The sequence below is a fragment of the Carlito syrichta genome, unplaced genomic scaffold (genome assembly GCF_000164805.1).
Source record: "Carlito syrichta isolate Samal-C Ts95f unplaced genomic scaffold, Tarsius_syrichta-2.0.1 Scaffold308155, whole genome shotgun sequence".
Lineage (NCBI taxonomy): Eukaryota > Metazoa > Chordata > Mammalia > Primates > Tarsiidae > Carlito > Carlito syrichta.
The window spans coordinates 251,320-272,213 of record NW_007252251.1 but is presented as its reverse complement, the minus strand read 5'-3'; the positions used below and the strand labels follow the sequence as shown (position 1 = coordinate 272,213).

Below are 20,894 nucleotides of genomic sequence, written 5' to 3'. Positions count from 1 at the left end.
GTCTGCTTTTTCTGCTTGAGAGCCAGGAAAGGAAAGAGAAAATTATCATATGGAGTTTTAAGCACCCTGGCAGAGGCATGTGATCAGCATAGTGATATATAAACATTGAAGAGTGATATCTGATGAATATTAAGGGACTAAAAGAGATCTATAGAAAGAAACAATGTCTAAATTAAATGAAAAACAAGAAATATTTCAGAAAAAATGTGGGAGATTACATGTTTACCTTATGATGAGTAAATCTTTTTATCAGAAAGGAAATTCAGAAATTATAAATATTTTACTAGATAAAAACTAAAATAAAAATTATTTTTGCCCAGGTGACCAAAATTAAAAAAAAAGAAATATGGAAAACATCATAATACAAATGGAAGGATAACAGGTTAAATAAAATAATAGGTACTGGGAGAACCAATAACAGGGGAGGTGGGGAGAGGGCTTAGGCCTCAGAAATTAACTGTGGGGTACAAAGTTCACTAACTGGGAAATAGGCCACCTGAGACCCAAACCTAATAACAACCCAATATGTCCATGTAACAAACAGTGCCTGTGTACCCCCGAATCTAAAATAAAGATGAAAAAAATGGTTCATCTCTATAAATAAAAACTGAAAATAATAAGATAAACATATCAAACACTGGGCAAATATATGGACTTTTACAGATTTTTAAATTGACAATACATACGAAGGGTAATCTGGTAATATAAAATTAAATAGAAGTTCGTGATATAATGATAAGGAAAAAATGGCATTTATCATGAAGACCCCAAAAGCAAATGCAACAGCAACAAAAATAGACAAACGGGACTTAATTAAACTACAAAGCTTCTGCACCATAAAATAATCAACAGAGTGAACAGAAAACCTACAGAATGGGAGAAAAATATCTGCAAAATTATGCCCCGACGAAAGACTAATATCCAGAATCTACAAGGAACTCAAGCAACTCAACATATAAAAAGCAAACAACCCCATCAAAAAGTGAATGAAGAATGTGAATCAATACTTCACAAATTAAGACATATCAGTGGCCAACAAACATGAAAAAATGTTCAACATCACTAATCATGAGAGAATGCAAATTAAAACCACACTGAGATCTCATGTTACAAGCCATAATGGCTGTCATTAAAAAGTGCAGAAGTAAAGGGAACGCTTCATACACTGTTGGAGGGAATGTAAACTGCTTCGACTTCTATGGAACACAGTATGGAGATTTCTCAAAGAACTAAAAATAAAACTACCATGCAACATGGCAATCTTACTACTGGGTACCTACCCAAAGGAAAATAAGTCATTATACAAGAAAGAAACTTGATGTTTGTATGGTCATTGTAGCGCTATTTACAATAGCAAAGTCTTGGAAACAACTTATGTTCCCATCAAGAGTTCACAGGAAAATGTGATACACACATATACCATAGAATACTACACAGCCATAAAAAAAGAATGAAATTATGCCATGTGCTCAGCTCTCATTGATAATAAGAAAATGATTCCAAAGTAAAACAAGCTTAATGCCAGTTAATAGTTATTGTTACACTTTTGGTTCAAAAACGACAAACTGAGTGTGCAACATGTACATGTCTACAACTATTAGTAGTAAAGCATTAGCAACAGAGAGATTTTAGCCAACTGATGGAAGAGGAAGATGAGACAGACTGATTAATAAGCAGAATGGGGCAACTGCCAATCTATAATATAGATGGAAAAACAAAAGAGACAAAGAAAGCACAAGGCAGAATTCTGTATACTCTGGAGTCCTAGGCAAGGAACATGTGACCAAAGGTCAGTGTAAAATGTTGGCTGCAGAGCAGGGGTAACCCGCTATCATTTTTAAAACCACCCAGGCATTTGTCTTTCTAGAGAACACAAGGAGATTTCTGACAAATAAATTAAAAACCATAATATATACTAACTGTTAAATATAACTACCTCTGGATAACAAAGGCAAATGTTCAAAAGCACAGAGAGTCATCAAACTATACATGCGGAGTCCAGAGTTGAAGGCGTAGGGAAGTTCAAACTTTGCCTCAGAAGTTTCCATAACAGAGTATGTTCGAACAAACTGACAATAGACAGAGTATCAGGAGAAAAGATATACGTAGTATTTAAGTGCATGAGAGTCACACAAAATATGCCACTCAAAGAAGAGCCAGATGGTGTGAAGATTTTGTAGCATGAAGAAATAGGGGCTTGAGGCATTTGGGAAAGGTGGTTAAGGAAGTTAAGGAAGGGGAAAAGGAGGAACCAAATGGGGAACAATATCTGTCATTATGCAGATAAAGCCTCCCAGGTAATAAAAGCAACCTGCAGAAGAATAAATAGGTGATAGTCTGTCTGGGTGTGGTGGTGACTTTTAATCTCCTTTCTGGTGATTAATCTTCCTTGGAGTTTGATGAGATTCCTAGGAAGAGAGTTCAAGAAAATTGAATTTCTTTTGGAAGAACTTCCTTTAGTCAGACAAGAGAAGGTCAGAGAAAGACCCACCTGGTGCTTTGGGAAAGAGAGGGACACAGAAGGATGGGAGAAAGTCAGAGAGACCTTGCTTCTTTAGTTCAAAATTGCCATTCTTTGGAATATAATTTTCTAAGCACAACAAAGGCATCCATAATTCTCCGGCCTATAAAATTTTGAAATAGGTCCCCATTTAGACACCTCATTTTGAAATGCCAAGACAGCAAGGCTAAAATGAATATTTCAAGCACTTCTTTTTAAAATATTTACAGATTGACATCAGAATTCCTATCAGTAGCACTGCTTCCTAGAATGCAATTGAAACATTACTTCAGTATACTAAGGAAGAAGGATTTTCAATCCTGAACTCTACATTTAGGCAAATTAGTACCCCAGTGTAAAGGTAGAATAAAATCATTTTCTGTCATGCAAGAACTCATAAAGTTATGTCACAAACATGTTTTTTCAGTTTGAAGAATATCAAAAAGAAAATAGATGTGATCTAAGAAAACTGAATATAATTTAGGAGAACAGAGCAGGGAAGATAAATGTATAATAGGCTTAGAGAGCAGACGCTTTACATAGGAGCCAAAGGATAGTGTACTAAGGAAGAAATCTCCTGGGGAGAAGAGAATGCCATTAAAAACAAAAAGCTACAGATGAAATCATGGTCAAATATAAGAAAATGTTCTAAATCTAAATAGTCAAACAACAGGTTTCAAAAATTCATACTGAATAAATATCAAGCAATTGATAAGATAGAATGTGTAAGAACAATGCCCATTTTTTTTCTCTTACAAGAAAAAATAAACACAACTAGAAACTTCAGAGGAGAAAAAACAATCTATAAAATCAAAGTGTGATCCAAAATTAAATTAAGTCATGTGATGTGGGAAGATTTTTATAAGATACTATCTAAGTTGAAAAATCAAGACGTGGGCAACCCCTCGGGTCCCCTCCCACCATGGAGCTTTTCTGTACTCTCAACAAATCCTGCTTTCTGAAAAAAAAGAAAAATCAAGAAATAACAGTACACACATACTTCAGAAGTAACCCCAAAAGAACTATAAAAAGATTAGGAACAGTTGGAGAAGAATAAGGAATAGGACTTTTTAAAAAATTATAAGCCCAATTTTACTTTTTGATTAAAAAAAAAAAGAATTAATACGATTTTTTTAATTTTAGAAAAAAACTAATACATGTAAATACATATCACAGCATATCTTTTCTTCAAAAATCATTTTCCAAAATTATTAGATTATTTTTAGAAGTGAATTCAGACCGTCAAATGTAATTATTTACATGTACAACATTCTATAAATTTTTGATCATAGCCTCAAACCAGAATGAGAGCACAAAGTATCTTCTTGAAGAACAAATGGCCCACATGTCCCCAAGGGAACACATTCTTTTGAGAATAAATTGCATTCTCAATGTTGCATTATTACATTTATTTTAGGACTACAGGCTAAATCCATTAAATTTGTAATGATGTTTTTTTTCCCCCCCTCCTAGGCTTATGGAAAAAGACTTATTTTCACAACTTCTCTAAGTCATTAGAAGTATTGTTAATTTACTACTATCTCGAGTCTCTTCATCTCTAATCTACATTGATTTTCTGTCCGAACCACAGAAAGCATGCATTTGTAATGCTTTAGCTGCAATAGTTTTCGTTTGGATATTTTTTCTCTTAGAGAAATTGAATAGAAGTGGCAAAACAACTACTTGAACATAGATTAATAACTTCCTAAAATTACTTGAAGGAGGGCACAATTTTTTTAGGGAGGTAACATTTTATTAGATTTAGAAAAGCATATGACCTGAAAAAAGGACTTAAGAAGTACTCCCCATTTATTGCTGTTGGTGATATTCTCTGTGGAGATCTGAGTTCCATCAGGAAATAATAAATTCAGGAAATTTAGAGAAGATTCTCCCCCCACACATATACACACATACACATACCAATTAAGTATGTGGCTCTTTGCTTTTACAAACCCACTAAGGTGTCTACGGATTTTTCAAATTGTTTTATTAGACTGTTTTTACAAAAGAGATCTTGGCTTTGTCTTTTGGTGCTCAAGTCACCATGTGACCCTGTGCCTTGTGCAGGATATCCTGGGGCTCCTTTTCTTTAGCATGTTAGCTCTAGAAAAAGCAAAGCTAAGGAAGTCAAAGCAAGTGACACCTTGTCTGAAACTGACCTTGCCGCATTAGGGAAAAAGAGGATGTATGTCAGTTTACAAATAAACACTTATAAACAGTCAAGTGTATCACATTAAGAAAAAAAGGCTGGGTGCGGTAACTCAAGCACTTTGGCAGGTTGAGGTGAGAGGATTGCCTGGCCCAGGGATTCGAGACCAGCCTGGGCAACTTGGCGAGACCTCATCTCTACAATAAATCAAAAAATTAGCTGGATGTGGTAGCATGCGCCTACAGTTCTAGCTACTTGGAAGACTGAGAACGGAATTCAGCACATCGACCCTGGGATGACATGAGTGTACCACTGCACTCCAGCCTGGGTGATAGAGTGAGACTGTGACTCAAAAAAAAGAAAAAAGAAAAGAAAAAGAAAAAAATCATAGTGAAAAAGCAGAGTGGCTTAAATTGGTGAGCAGAAGTTCAGTGCTCAGGATTAATCAGAAATCACCCTTTAAACTTTAAACTATGACACAAAAATTAACTCTAAATGAATCAAAGACATAAACATAAAACCTCAAACTATAAGAATCTTAGAAAATGCAGGAGACTGCCTTATGGATATTGGAACTGGCAACCAATTCCTATTCAGAATTCTAAAAGCAAATACCTTAAGAAATTAGACAGACAAGTGGGACTTCATCAAACTAACAAGCTTCTGCAAAGCAAAAGAAACCATCAAGAGAGCAGGGAGACAGCCCACAGAATGGGAAAAAGTATTTGCCAATTGTATATCTGACAAAGGCCTAACATCTAGGATCTACAAGAAACTCAAACACGCCGAAAGGAAAAAAACAAACAGCTCCTTTAGAAAGTGGGCAAAAGACATGAATAGACACTTCTAAGAAGAAGATTTATGGGCAGCCAACAGACACATGAAAAATGCTCAGTCTCACTCATCATCAGAGAAATGGAAATCAAAACCACATTGAGATACCACCTAACCCCAGTAAGAATGGCCATCATTAATCAAACAAGCAACAACAGATACTGGCGAGGATGTGGAGAAAAAGGAACGCTTCTACACTGCTGGTGGGAATGCATACTAGGGCAACCTCTTTGGAAGACAGTGTGGCAGTTTCTGAAAGAACTAGAAATTGACCTTCCATATGACCCAGCAATTCCTCTATTGGGAATATGCCCAGAGGAACTCAGATCATTCTACCAAAAAGATGACTGCACACGTATGTTTGTTGCAGCTGTATTCACAATAGCAAAAACATGGAACCCACCATGTTGCCCATCAAAGCTGGATTGGATAAAAAAATGTGGTACATGCCACACAATGGAATACTATGCAGCCATAAAGAAGAACAAATACATGGATTTCATAGCAACTTGGATGGATTTGGAGTCAATCACACTCAGTGATCTATCACAGAAGCAAAGAACAGAGTACCATATGTTCTCACTTATATGCGGACCTTGAATAATTATGATACTATAAGAAAGCGTTTGGCAGTAATGGGAAACTGTCAGGAGAGGGAGGGTGGGATTGGCAATTGAGGGAAACTGCTGGGGGAGGGAGGGGCACACCTCATCCACAAGGGCACCTGAATAATCAATGTTTGTATGCCTAACGCTGAATTGTACCCCACATCTTTATAATAAAAAAATAATAATAATTTAAAAAAAACTTTCAACCATGAACTAAAAAGAGTATTTAATTATTGCCTTTATTATTTTGGAAGAAGGAGTGGAGTTATTATTATCTTATAGTTTATTATCCTTAGTATACAAGGCATGAGGATTCATGCATATTGGCTTTTCCTTCTAACCATCAGGGCACTGCTTCATCACATCATTTTACTTTTTCAGTAACAAAACAGGAAACCAATCTCAATGTTTCCCACTCACTTGATTTTAGGATTAGTTGTAGTCTAAACTGATATCACGATTACATTTCTTATTAGATACAATAACACATATGTATTATTGGTATTTCCTAGGTCTTTTGCATTTTCTATATATTTTAAATATTTTCTCAATTACATAGAAATAAATTCTCCCATAAATTATATAAAATTTTTTACAAAAAAAGTGGAAAGAGATACTTTGTCCTTATTAAAAATACAATAGATGGATAGTATTATGTATACATGTGTATATATGCATATATATGAATCATCATCAAAATCCTAAATGCTGCAGAAAAAGAATAAAATATCATTCTAATTCACTGTTACTAGAGATGAAAAATAGCCTATGATACTGATCTCCTACAATAATTACATATCTGTCTCTAAGGGTTTTCTGTTCTAAATTCTTGAGACATGAGGTCATTCCCTATTGAAAACAGAGCTAAAAACATAATCCTTGATATGGGTGTGGCAGGGTCCAACTTAAAATCGAAATCCTCATGGAATTATCATGTCATGACGAATTTTAAATTTGTTCACAATTCAACAAAACTTTTTTTTCATTTATCAGAGAGACTGTGTCCCTAAGAGGCAGTTTAGGAAGGTGGTTATGAACAAGCTTTACCCATCAGGAAGGTCTGGGTCAACATCTCAACTCTACTCTTTCCTAGGCATGTAAGCTTGGATAAGACTTATGTCAAGTTAATGTGAAGTTTATAGGATTTATCAAAAAAGATATGCAGGATAATCATTCATGAAATTGGTAAGAAAAAAGAAACATGATTCCTATAAATAACTGCTGTAACTTTAGTATACTATCACTGTCTTTGTCTCTGTTTTTAGGAAATTTGAGTAATAGACTTTTAGCTATTTTGAATTTAATTCTAGTTTGGGGAATGAGTTTGCCCCAAAGGAAGGAAAGGAGAAAGGGAGGGAGGAATGGAGGGGGGGGGGGGTTGGAAGGCAAGAAGGAAGGAAGGCCATTTTTTCAAGTGCGTTTTTCTTTGGTAGTGTAACCAAGAAGCATTGCATTACTAGATAGGAAACTACCAACACATTCCTCAGATTATTTTAGACAACATAAAGCAATGAAACTCATGAACATTTTTGCCAGTAACTAGCAAACGCTGGGTCTCCCAAACCACACTCTCCTTGCCAGTGTCTTTAGCACAAATGAAGATGCATTATACCATTCCATTTATGATATGAAGTTATACTTTCATGGGAGCCATGTATACATTGTATACATTTACGAATATATTACTCCAATGGATAAAATCGGGTCTTTTCGTTGAAATTTGATGTTTTTGAGAAAACACAACACAGATTGTTTCTATGGATTCCAGTTTCAGATTTACTTTGCTTGGAATTGAAAATTATCTATTTAATTTTCCTTCAACATATTACATTCCATGAATTTCCTAAGACTCAAAGGTACTCATGAGTTCTTGTTCCAATTACATGTTCAAAATTTTAATTTAAAAATTTTTTTTTATTTTAAAGGTGTCTGGTACAATCCAGGGTTAGGTATACAAATAGTCATTGTACAGGTAAAGTTTGGGCCTCACTTTGGTTCCCACTTCACCTGGTCTAAGATCACGTATCCTTATGGATGAGGTGTGTCCTTCCCCTCCCCGGGCAGTTTCCCTCTACCGTCAATCCCTTTCTTATAGTATTATGATAATTGTTCAGGGTTCGCTTATGCTTGGGAACACGTAGTACTCGGTTCTTTGTTTCTGTGATAGATCACTCAGGATTATAGACTCGAAGTCCATCCAAGTTGCTACAAAATTCATAATTTTGTCCTTCTTTATGGCTGTGTAATATCCTATCATGTATATGTGTCATGTTTTTTTAAATCTAGTCCCCTTTTGATGGAAAGCATGGTTGGTTCCCTGTTTCTGCTATTGTAAATAGTGCAGCAATAAGCAAGTGTGTTCAGGTATCTTTTTAATAGAGTGATTTAAGTTCCTCTGGGTATAATCCCAGAAAGGAGATGGCTGGGTCACATGGAAGGTTGATTTTTAGATCTTTTAGGAATTGCCACACTGTTTTCCACAGAGGTTGTACTAGTTTTCTACCCCACCAGCAGTGTAGAACTGTTTCTTTTTGCCGTATCCTCTCCAGCATCTGCTGTTTTTTGAGTTATTGATGATGGCCATCCTGACTGGATATAGGTGGTACCTCAGTGTGGTTTTAATGTGCATTTCTTTGATGATTAATAAGGCTGAGCTTTTTTTGTGTGTATCTCTTGGCTGCTTGTATGTCTTCTTTTGGGAAGTGTCTATTAATATCTTTTGCCCACTTTTTAAAAGGGCTGTTTTTTTCTTTTTGGCATATTTGAGTTCCTTGTAGATCCCAGAGGTTAGTCTTTTGTCAGATATACACTTGGCAGATTTTTTTCCCATTCTGTGGGCTGTCTCCCCGCTCTCTTAATGGTTTCTTTTACTTTGCAGAAGCTTTTCAGTTTGATGAGGTCTCACGTGTCTATCTTATTTCTTATGGCATGGGCATTTGGGGGTTTGATCAGGAATTGGTTGCCAGTTCCTAACCAGAGACGTAAAAGACCTTTACAATGAAAATTATAAAACACTGCTCAAAGAATTCAAAGAAGACACAAACAGATGACAAAGTAATCCATGCTTATGTGCTGGAAGAATCATCATTGTTAAGATGCCCATCCCACTGAAGGCAATCTACAGATTTAACCTAATACCCATTAAATTACCATCATCAGCCGGGCTCGGTGGCTCAGCCTGTAATCCCGCGCCTTTGGGAGGTGAGGTGAGTGGATTGCCTGAGCCCGCGGGTTCGAGACCCATCTCTGCAGCGAGACCTCATCTCTACAATAAATTTAAAAAAATCAGCCGGGCGTGGTAGCACGCGACTGTAATTCCGGCTACTTGGAAGGCTGAGGCGGAAGGATGGCCGGAGCCCAGCAGGTCGAGGCTGCGGTGGCCGGGAGCGGCCACTGCACTCCAGTCTGGGTGACAGAGTGAGACTCCAACTCAAAAAAAAACCCAAACAAACAAATTACCATCATCATTCTTCTCAGACCCGGAAATGACAATTCATATGGAAATTCATATGGAAACATAAACGACCAAAACAATCCTCAGCAAAAGAAACAAAGCAGGAGGTATCACACTTCCAGACAATAAACTTTATTATAAGGCTACAATAATCAAAACAGCCTGGTATTGGTACAAGAACAGGCATATAGACTGATGGAACAGGATAGAGATTCTAGAAGCAAAAACTCAAAAACTCAAATTCACAACCAACTCATCTTTGACAAAGTCTCCACCAATTAATGGGGAGGGGTGAACTTATTCAGTAAATGGTGCTGGAAAAACTGGCTGACCACATGCAGAAGATTAAAACAACACACCTACCTATTACCACTCACAAAAATCAACTCTAAATGGATCAAAGACCTAATCGTAAAACCTCAAACTATAAGGACTTTAGAAAATGCAAGGGACACCCTTACGGAAATTAAAATTTTAGTTTTTTTCTTCCTTGCTACTTTAAAAAAGGATAGTGAAGAAAACAAAAATAATTAACAATATTCTCTTTTATTTATTGAGTGATATGTCTACATGCTTGAGAGAATGTCTACATGCTTTTGGGGGGGTAGGGGATCAATTAAACACAACAAAATATCCTGTATATCATTAGAAACTCTTTCAAAATAGCAAATATCTGTAGACTCAATTTCAGGAAATCTTCTTTTATAATAAAATTAGAGATAGGGATAATGAAACCTTATCTCTTTCAAAATGATACTTAAATTTTATAATTTTAAAATAAATGGAAAATATCCAAGAGGAAATAAAAATTGGTAATGAACATGTGAAAAAGTACAATTCCCTAAAGATAAGAAATACAATTTAAAACAAAAATGACAGTTTTTTTTTTCTCTTATCAAATGACCAAGTATTAGAACAGATAATATACAGGGTTAGCAACCAGGCAGTAAAAAAGACTCAACTATACATTAGTAGGAGGAAATTCAGTAAAATAACTTTGGATAGGTTATTGTCAAGTATATGCTAAAAGTCTTAAAATTGTTCATATGATTTGATTACTTGTAAATGCTTCTCTTAAGGAATAATTCACAAATGAAGATAAGAGTATATTTTATTCAGGATGATTAGAGGGGATTATCGATCATGGAAACTCATGTAGCATAATGTACGTTAATGGATTAAATGAACAATGGAATAGTTATATTAATCTTAAAATTGCTTGACATAATGCTCAATAAAATAATTAAGTCATACTTGAATATATAGCATGATCAGACATGTTTCATTTGTATGCATATGACAGAAACATGCAAAAACAGTAATAAATTTCAGTCATGAAATTATGGAAAGTATTTGCTTATTCTCCTATTGAGTTATTTCATAATGTTCAAGTATAAACGGTACATATAAAAATCATAAAGGCCTATATTTTTAGAGGAGAGGAGAATAAATTTAATTGTTAAATCTAAGTCTCCAGTATACAGAAAAAGCCTTTGGAAATTTCTTGACTGCAGCAATACGTTATTGTCGGTTGCAGGTTACCCCAATCATGTATTTTTTTTGAAATCCAAATCTTTCATTGACAAGAATTTCTGTCATTTATGATTCCATTTAAGTGTCTTTTAAGTGTACTTTCTTTTGTCATCGAGTTCTCTATTTTCCTGAATCCATTTTTGGTCTTCAACTATCATGGCATCATGGCCATCAGACCATGGCCATTAGATTTCATAGTATAACTACTCAAAGACATATTTGACTCTTGAGCAATATAGACGTGAGTATATGGTTCCAATTACACACAAGTTTTCTTCTGAATCTGCCACTCTGGAACAGTAAGAACAACTCGTCCTCTTCTGTCTTCTAAGCCTATTCAACTTGAAGACAATGAGGGTGAAGACCTGATGATGATCCATTTCCACTTAACGAATGATATATATATATATATAGTCTCTTTGTGATTTTTCTTAATAACATTTTCTTTTCTTTAGCTTATTTTTTTCTAAGAATACAGTATATAACACATGTGACATACAAACTATGTGTTAACTGTTCATGCTAGTGGTAAGGTTTCCAGTCAAGAGTAGGTTATTAGTAGTTAAGTGTTGGGGGGATAAAAGTTATATGCAGATTTTTGACTACACAGGGATTGGTGTCCTACCCCCCAAAGTGTCCATGAGTCAGCTGTAGTTTGTTGCACAGAAATTACACAGAAATAGATACTTAGAGCAGCAACTGATACCAGCAAGAGTGTGATACGGTAACACAAACCTAAAACACGTAGTATTGGTTTTGAGATAAGGAGGTGAGTGAGGCTGGAAGGGTAGCCAGGAAACTGTGAATGGAGAGAGGAGGAACAGTGAGGAAATATTTTTGAGTGCTGGAGAAGACTGATCGTAATTACTGCCAGAACAAGTATCTTGGCTATTGCCTGCAATAACTAGGAAGATAGAAAATATACCTATGAACTTGTGGGTCTGGCTAAGGGGATTTCCAAGCAAACTGCGGTCAGTGCTATTTGTCCTCTTTTAGTCACAGACAACATGATTTTATAAGAGAGAAATGAACTAAAAGATGATTTTCAAGCAGAATTTAAAGGACATAATTTCTCATTTATATTGCGTCTAGTTGACAAAAGATTCTCAGAGTAAGACATTGTCTTAAGGAAAAACAAAACAAAAAACAGCAAACAAAAAATAAATTCAGAGTGCTGTCTACAGGTTGAGATCAAATCAAGGGTGTAGCTCTCAGACACATTGTCAAGACCCCAGAAATATTTCAGATTGTGTCTAATAATCTCAGCTGCACAAAAGTTCTAAGAATCTTAAATTTAAAAGGTAATATGACCAGGCAATCTCACTCATCCCTTCCCTGTATCTGAAAGACCTGTGGACACATTTTTATTCAAAGGGATAAAATTATAATTTGAAAGGATTGTCAGTGGTGGAAAATTGGGGAAGGGCGATGGAAGGGGGCAGGATTGGCAGTAGTGGGATTCTGCCTGGTGGTTGGCAGAGGGGGCACACCTCATCAAGTGTACCTGAATAATAAACATTTGTATACTTAACCTTGAATTGTACCCCATATTTAAAATTAAAAATTAAAAAAAATTATAATTTGATACATAGCAATCCCACGAAATGTTTAAGAGTTGTAGCATCTTCGATAAAAGGGAAAGAAATAATTCAACCAATATCTGAAACATCTTTAAAATAATTTCCTTTCAGTCTATTGCTATATGATAATAAGACAACTACTATAGCTAATATTTGTTGAGTACTTTTTAAACAGCAAGCATTGTGTTCATGAGGTTTCACAGAATATTCTACTTCTCAAAACTACCCTCTGAGATTTTATTTTTATTTATTTTTTATTATTATTATTTTTATTTATTTATTTATTTTTTTGAGTTGGAGTCTCACTCTGTCGCCCAGACTGGACCTGCTGGGTTCCAGAGATCCTTCCGCCTCAGCCTTCCGACTAGCTGGAACTACAGGCACGTGCTACCATGCCTAGCTAATTTTTTTGATGTATTGTAGAGATGAGGTCTCGCCAAGTTGCCCAGGCGGGTCTTGAACCCACGGGCTCAGGCAATCCACTCACCTCAGTCTCCCAAAGCGTGGGATTACAGGCTGAGTCACCGAGCCTGGCTTAGCCTCTGAGTTTTTAAATGGTTCAAACATTGAAAATCAGGCCTAGATTTTTATCCCAAGAACTTTATCAGAAATGAAAATGAGATATTTATACGATGATATTTGGAGCAGCATTATTTAGAAGAATAAAATCCAGAAGGAACCTCAAAGACTAAGAAATTGAAAAGATAAATTAAGAATTTTTCATATAATATTTAACAATATATCAATTCATCAAAGCTTTATGAGTTAAGACAATTATTACTTTTGTTTTAAAGATTAAAAAACTAAAGATTGGTGAGGCGAAATTGTCCAAAGTCACACAGAATTTGGCAGACCCAAGATGTCAGTCAGTATCACGACCTCAGAGGATCTGCTCCCAACCACTGCACAATCCTCCCTACACTGGATCAAATTACAATTCATAAAAGAAAAAGGACATTACTATCATATCATGGGCCTTGAAAAACTTCACCCTGCGACAGGACACCTCCCGCTGTTTACAAGATTTAGATGGCTACTTAGCCTCAGAGGTGACACACTGGGGTCTGGGCATGCACCAGGAGGTGAGGACTGGCAGCTTCCCAGTCCTCTTTTCCCAGAGAGTAGATCTTTTGGGTCCAGCCTTAGCCCATTCCTTATCTGAAAACCAGAGAACTTTATCTAGGTTTCAGATGACAGAGGGACTAGGTCAGAGGAGAGCACCTTTTCTGAGAAGGAGGCTTTCATAGCCTGAGAGGCCTGCTGGTTTGAACTGAACAAAGTAGAGCTTTCATGGCACTATCTTCCATACGTGCCTTTACCACAAACTTGCTTTACAATTTTAAATAAATGCCTATAGTCTTTTCTTTTTTCTTTTATAGTCAAAAATAGAAGAGATAGAACAAAATGATGAAACTTAAAAAAAAAAAAAAACGACATTAATGAAGAGCAATAGCCGAGATCTGAGGCACATACAAAAGTAAAAAAAAGAAAAACCCTGAGTTATGGTTCCCATAGCAACTGCAACACAGTTGGATTTCACTTTTATGTTAAGTAAGTTTAACTTGAGTGGGAATGCAAAATATTTCCTTTCAGCCAAAAAAAGAATTATGGAGAACACAGAGACAATGGTCTAGAATATTCTAGCTTTCAAGTATGTCAAATATAGCCCCCAAATTTGTATTAATTTCTTGTGTTAATATTTTCCCATAAGTAGTATATGTTCATTTGTATTTACTTTAAACTATCTTTGTTCAATTCATAAAATGTGATTTCTTAAAATGAAAAAAAAATTCCCATTAAAATCTATTAGATCAGAGGCCATGACTTTACAATTTAGAACATAAGAACACGGTTCTGCTTGTAATGATTAAGAGAATATTTGCTGAAAGTACAATTGATGAAAACACAGACTGATTGCATTCATTATCAAGTGCTTTAAACTTGACATTTCTGTTACTGTTGATGTAATCTGAAACTATAAAAATAAACACATAGTGCTTAAAAGAGGGTACACATATCCTTAAGACATGATATACACATAATTTTTCAAAAGATTGGTAGTTTGCATATCTCTCTGTAGTTCATTAAGATAAAAAAAAGAGCAGAACAGATACTTACTCCTGTTATGTAACGAGGTCTATATTGAATAGTTCCAAATAAACCAAGAATGACGATAATAATGTGTATAAAATTTGCCAGGATAGGTGCCCACTGATATCCAAGGAAGTCAAATATTTGCCTCTCCAGCACACAAACCTAAAATAGCAAAACAGGATGGATAGATCAGCACGTGTGAGAAACATCACAGCGGTGAGGAAAAAAAAGATCATATGGTTATTATAATTAGCAATTATAACTGTGTTACCATATTTGGCATTTGTCTTTAACTAATGGTGAGAATGACATTTTCAGGTATATTTCAAAGGAAGACCATCGAAGCTGTGGATCCACAGAGAGCTACATTCCTTTCAGGGATAATTTTGTGGAAAAATCAAGCAGTATTCACAGGATGTCATCTTTGCAGTAACAGGCTAAATTATATTGTCATATGTACTGTCAAACACTTGAAGTCATCAACCAGGAAGTTAGGGAAGTCCACACAAAGAGTTTGTTATTAGGATCTGCTCAAATGTCATTGTATAAGTTGGGAATACAACAAGGAAGTTAGATGTAAAAGAAAAAAAACTCTCTTCAGCAAGACACTTGGATTCTGGACATGGACCTGCCAGCAATCAGCTAAGTCATTTCCCCTCTCAATTGTCTGATACCTCATTTGTAAAATACAGGACTTCGAGTAGGTGTATAGGGTCCATCTAGTTTGAATAGTGTTGGATTCTAAATATAATATGAATTCTAAATATAATATGACTTTCTGTCATACCCAACCACCTGTAGTAACTAGGTCGAAAAGGATCCTAAAAGAAAATTAGAACAATAAAAAGCAAAAACAAAAATGAAGCACCACTGTTATAACAGCAAGACACTTAAGGCATTTCAAATTATGCTACTTTCATCTGTGCTTACAACTTTATAATTAGGTCATATATAAAAATCTAGGTAGTGGGAGGAAAAAAACAAAACCAACCAACCAAACAACATCAACAAACTGAGATTGGCTGGAAGTTGAGAAGGGCCATTTTAAGTTGAAAAGTGAAATCTAGTGGGCTGGCCAGAACACTGTCAAAAGTCCTGTTGGCTTACTCCCTCCTGTCTGTCCTCAGGTGGAATGGTAATAAGCGGTCTGATCAGAGAAAAGCTTTGTAAAAGACCTGATGTCCCACACCAAGATCGATATTTTTTTTCAGCCGGGTTTTCAAGGAAAATGATGATTTTTAAATCCCTAAATTGCTAACATCAGTATGCTTCAATGATATTTCTTGTCAGAAGGAAACACTGACTCTCAAAACAGGCAGTGTACTTTTCAACTAAATACTTGCACTCAGTTTGAAGACTTCTTGAAAGATCATTATTCCCACTGCAGTTCTTTAGCTGAGCAGCACGTTTTCCCATCAGGCATTGAAAGAGAAAATAAATTCATGACAACTGTTTGCATAACACTACTATTGTCTGTCTGTCTTCCTTCCTTCCTTCCTTCCTTCCTTCCTTCCTTCCTTCCTTCCTTCCTTCCTTCCTTCCTTCCTTCCTTTCTTTTTTGGAAAATAGAGTTTATTTAGAAAGTAAATGAGAAAGAGAAAGATTGGAGATTCACCTCCCCTAGGTAAAGGAGGGGGACAAAGCTTAGGAAAACACCGCTTGGCCATAGCTTGGCCATAGCTCAAAGAACACATGGCCAGACCATAATTTAGCAAGGCAATGGCCAACACTTCTATTTTCTAAGGTACACTAGGTACCATGAAATGGCTTTAGCTTTCCCAGTCCAACTTCATCAAGTCTTAATATTCACTGTGTCTTGGTAGTGATTTAAAAAGAAAAAAAAAAAAATCTTGAAATCTTGGTCTTTTCTACCCTGCATACGCTAAGTACATGATTCTCACCAGAATCCCAAAAGTGGACTGCAATATTCTGATTGGTTAATAGACACAGACTGTCATAGAACTTGAACATAACCAAGCCTTATAAACCTTGAACTGACTTTTGATGAAACATTCCTTCTACTATTTCATAGAGTCAACATCCGTATAAATGAGACCTATTCGTGATATTAGGTAGAATTGCATACACCTTGTTGAAATCCATGAATGGTACTAGAAACTAAATAAATAGTTGTTTTAAGAGCATCATTGCCAATCTTTTATATAAAAGCTCATTTCAGCTCTTTTCTCCTTATCCTATGAACAAACAGTAAGTAGGAATGTAAAACAACAGCAGGAAAAATATGAACTCTATAAAATTTGAACATCATAGCAAAGGGGACACAGCAGAAAAAAACTATAGAGGATGAAGCCCATCAGATATCTCAATACCTGCACCAATTATGGAAGAAAATAGCAGTCCCATTGTTAATTATAAAGCATATGTAGATGATAATATACTCACTAAGTCTAAAAGACTAAAGTGAAATTACAGCACCATTTATCAGGTTCTTTTTATGACAAAACTAATATTATCTTACAAGGCTTGCAGACTAAATAAGTTCATGTTTGATTCTTCACATACACTATTTCTGGTTTTATTTTCCCTCTTTTTTATCGGTCCTATTTGGCATCATAAGTAGCTTCATCATAGGCTCTGTAAGTGAGAGTTAGGCCTGAAGAATGAAATATTTTCTGAAGAATTTGGTGAGTATAAGCCAGTAAAGATTTGTAGGACTAGCTGCAGTCTTTTCTAAAGATCTTCCAACAGGAAGAGTATTAACTATGAGAGATCTGTATGGTATGCGGGGGTGGGGGTGAGAACAAATACTTGTTGAAACACCTACTGGTGCTAGGTATTTATTCTCTTCTCGGGTTATGTATGGTCACATGGATTCTGCAAAAAGCCCAGGCAGGTAAATAGGATTGCCCATTTTGCTGATTAAGAAACTCAAGGCACAACGTGCTAAGTGATTACCTTGAGGTTGCAGAAGTGATAAGTAATTTAGGTCTCTGCGCCTGGCCCCTCTGTTATGTCCCTACATTTTTTGCATTTAGTCCCCACTAATCCAAAAACAGAAAGACTTTATTTTTGTTGGTTATGTTGTAGGAACTATGCTGATTATGATATGTACTGCGTGATTATTTTAGAATAGCAAAGACTATCTCTTCGATCATACTTTTCATTCAGTTCATGACCTCATATCACCACTGGCCAGGGCAAACTCCTCTTTTGTTTTGTTTTGTTTTTTTTTTGCCTTTTCCAACCCACGTTCTCAGGACTATTTCAGATTTTTGGGCAGAGGACTCTCTTTATTGTATTTACCTCATGTCCTTCCCTTCCAGGCCAAGTGTATGGATGTTATGTATATGGTCTTGAAGAACATATATTGCTGCTGCTTTTGTGTGCGTATTATTTTCCTATAAAAGCCTTATGGCATTAGTCTCATTCATGCTTGTCTATTTTGCTACATATACATTTTGGCTCTGTGCGTGGCTTGTGCAGAGTACACCATTATAAATGCATAGCTTGGTTTTGCTTTCAATGCTTTGCTACCACAAATACTTCTGTTCCCTTCCATTATCATTTTTTATAGAGTTTTTATTTATAACATAAATAGCAGCTAATCTTTATCACTTACTATTTCTGTATCTACTGAGATAATGACATTCTTTTGCTTTTTAGATCATGAATGTGATTAATTATAGTAACAGTTTAGTCAATATTCTTTTCTTGTTATCCTTTTATACTTGATGAAATCCATATTTGGGATGGTGTATTATTTTTAGCCCATTTTCAGTTTGGGTTAAATTTTATTTATAGAATTTAAACAAAATAAAAATTTGTTTGGGGTTTTTGGTATCTATAAGCGGACCTATAATTCAATTTCTTTTTCTCTCTGTGACATTGTTACAAAAGTTACACTGGCTTCAAACCATAAGTTAGTCACAAACTTTATCTAAATACTTTAACAAACTTTAAGGAACCCACCAAGTCCCATTATCTTTCTCCAAAGGTGACCTGTGCCAACTGGGGCTGGGAGAATCTCTGTGTACTTTATAACTATCTAGTAAAAAATTGTATGTAGATGCCAGTGTATAGGTATATATATATATCATATATGTAAAAACTTTTCAGATCACTTTATTTTCAGAAATGGGATTGCAACGTAGATATGTCTTTTCACCTTGCATTTCTCAGGGATGTGTTATGTGGCTTTTCTACATTAGTGATCTACCTCATTTTACCCTTATTAAAACATTCCATTTTAACAATTACTTGTTTCTAATTCTTAGATATAATAATAGCCATCAGTGCTTTACATGATCTTGACACATGCATAGGCCAATTCCCCAAAATGGAAATGCTGTGTCAATTCTGGTTGCTAAATCCCAATATTATAACAAGTACTATTAATTCTTCTTTGATACATATGTATGAATTGGAAAAGATGAAAATTACCTTTTTCTTTGCACTATAGTAAATGAGAATCGTAATAGTCACTGCTAATGTGGTAGCGTACACTTAAGCTGAAAAGTTTCAAAAACCTTTCTGATAAGTAATATCAAGGAAAATTATGTTACTCTCACTACGATAAATGTTCATCTGTGACATGTCTGCAAGGTAAATAAATCTATCGACTTTTCAAACTGAAAGTGACTCCCTTCACACTCCTCAATTTATACATGAGAAAACTGGGCCCAATTAAGTAATAACTTGTTAAACTACATTTGACTTCTTATTAGGAGAATATTCAGTCCGAAATAGGTTTGCTTCAAATGTCTGCATGGCAAATGGGAAAACTTTGTATTCCCTAGGTATCTACTGCCATTCAAGTCTAATAATATTTTACTTAAATGTATAGAAGCATATTAATTCTTAAAGAGCAAAGTGGTATGTTTACAGGTAGTTTTCCTCAACTGGTAGGACCTAGATTTGTTCTCAAGACATTGTGCTTGGACAATAATTTCAATAATAATCAATTTCCCCCAAATAGTACTGTAATTTTCTATGTCCTTAAATTTAACTTGTGAGTGAAACAAATTACATGAAATAAAACTTACACACAGACTTTGAGAAAAAAAATGTTGACTTTTGAGTCTATCAAAATGGAGCAAAAGTTTGATTTTTTTAAGTGTGTTATTCAAGGCTGCAAACAACCATATTAAGTTTTTGATGCTAAATTATAAATTGAAGTTAAACTTCTCTACGACGACCCCATGCTCTTTCAGAGTCTTCAGGTCCCTTCAGGAATGCCAGCTTTCTAACTGTCTCAACTCCCAGGTCTCTGAGGAAAGAGATCAGATACACTCAGGTTCCCATGCTGGGCGAGTGGAAAGCTCCCATCTCATGACCATCTACTTGTGTTGATGAAGAGGGTTTCAGGGAAATAACAAAACTTGACAAAAGTTAATAAAATTCTAAGAATCCATAAAGAAATGATTTTCATTTTACTTTTTTTTTAACTGGGAAGGATAACTTAGCTAACGAGTAAAATTAGCTTTGTTAGAGTACACACAAAACACAAACTACTGGAACAGATCAAGATAAAAAGGGACACACCGGTTCCCAGAACGGGTCCAAAGTTATATTTTCCCCTTCTTTTACTTGGCTTCTTCATTTTTTAATTTATTTTAGAGTCATGGGTGGGGTACACGTGAGGATTTACTTACATAAGTAAATTGCGTGCAGGTGAGGTTTGGGCTTCTAGTGGGCCCTCTCTCCCCCAGATAGTGACTGATACTCGGTATGTGGTTGTGTGTCCCTTATTCCTCTTCTCTCCGCCCTTTTATAGCAGTGTCCAGGATCTGAGTTATTCCCACCTCTGTGCCCCTTCGACCAGTGATTAAGGCCGTGTTTATGCGTGAGAACATGCAGGGTTCACAAAGTTCTTACTTAATCCGTAGGAACCATGAACATTTAGATAAAATTCCAACTTAACCCACAGAGTGGCCACCTAATGGTCAGCATTTTGTCAGTGGAAGTTGCTGCTAATCTTTTCCTCTTACATTCCAGCCAAGTATGGACAATTTCTTGTTCCCGATAGTATCCACTCTTCATTTCTTGTCCCACAGAGATAACAAAACCACAGTAAATGAGCTATAGAAATGGTTCCATCAGCGTCTCCCTGATCCATAGAAGACTTTGCTCCTTCAGCAGGATGCCCTCACCCAGAGATTTTTGCCTTGGGTTCAGGTTTCCC

At 35.7% G+C, this 20,894-nt stretch overlaps 1 protein-coding gene across 1 annotated transcript in view; it reads right to left on the bottom strand.

The window, feature by feature from the left end:
• The window catches only part of NKAIN2 (sodium/potassium transporting ATPase interacting 2), a 594,114-nt gene extending 579,199 nt beyond the window's left edge, over positions 1–14,915 (bottom strand). Inside the window, exon 1 of the mRNA XM_021716087.1 lies at positions 14,777–14,915. The gene's annotated coding sequence lies outside the window, so the exon portion shown is untranslated. The remainder of the gene's footprint in view (positions 1–14,776) is intronic.
• Positions 14,916–20,894: the final 5,979 nt, after the last annotated feature.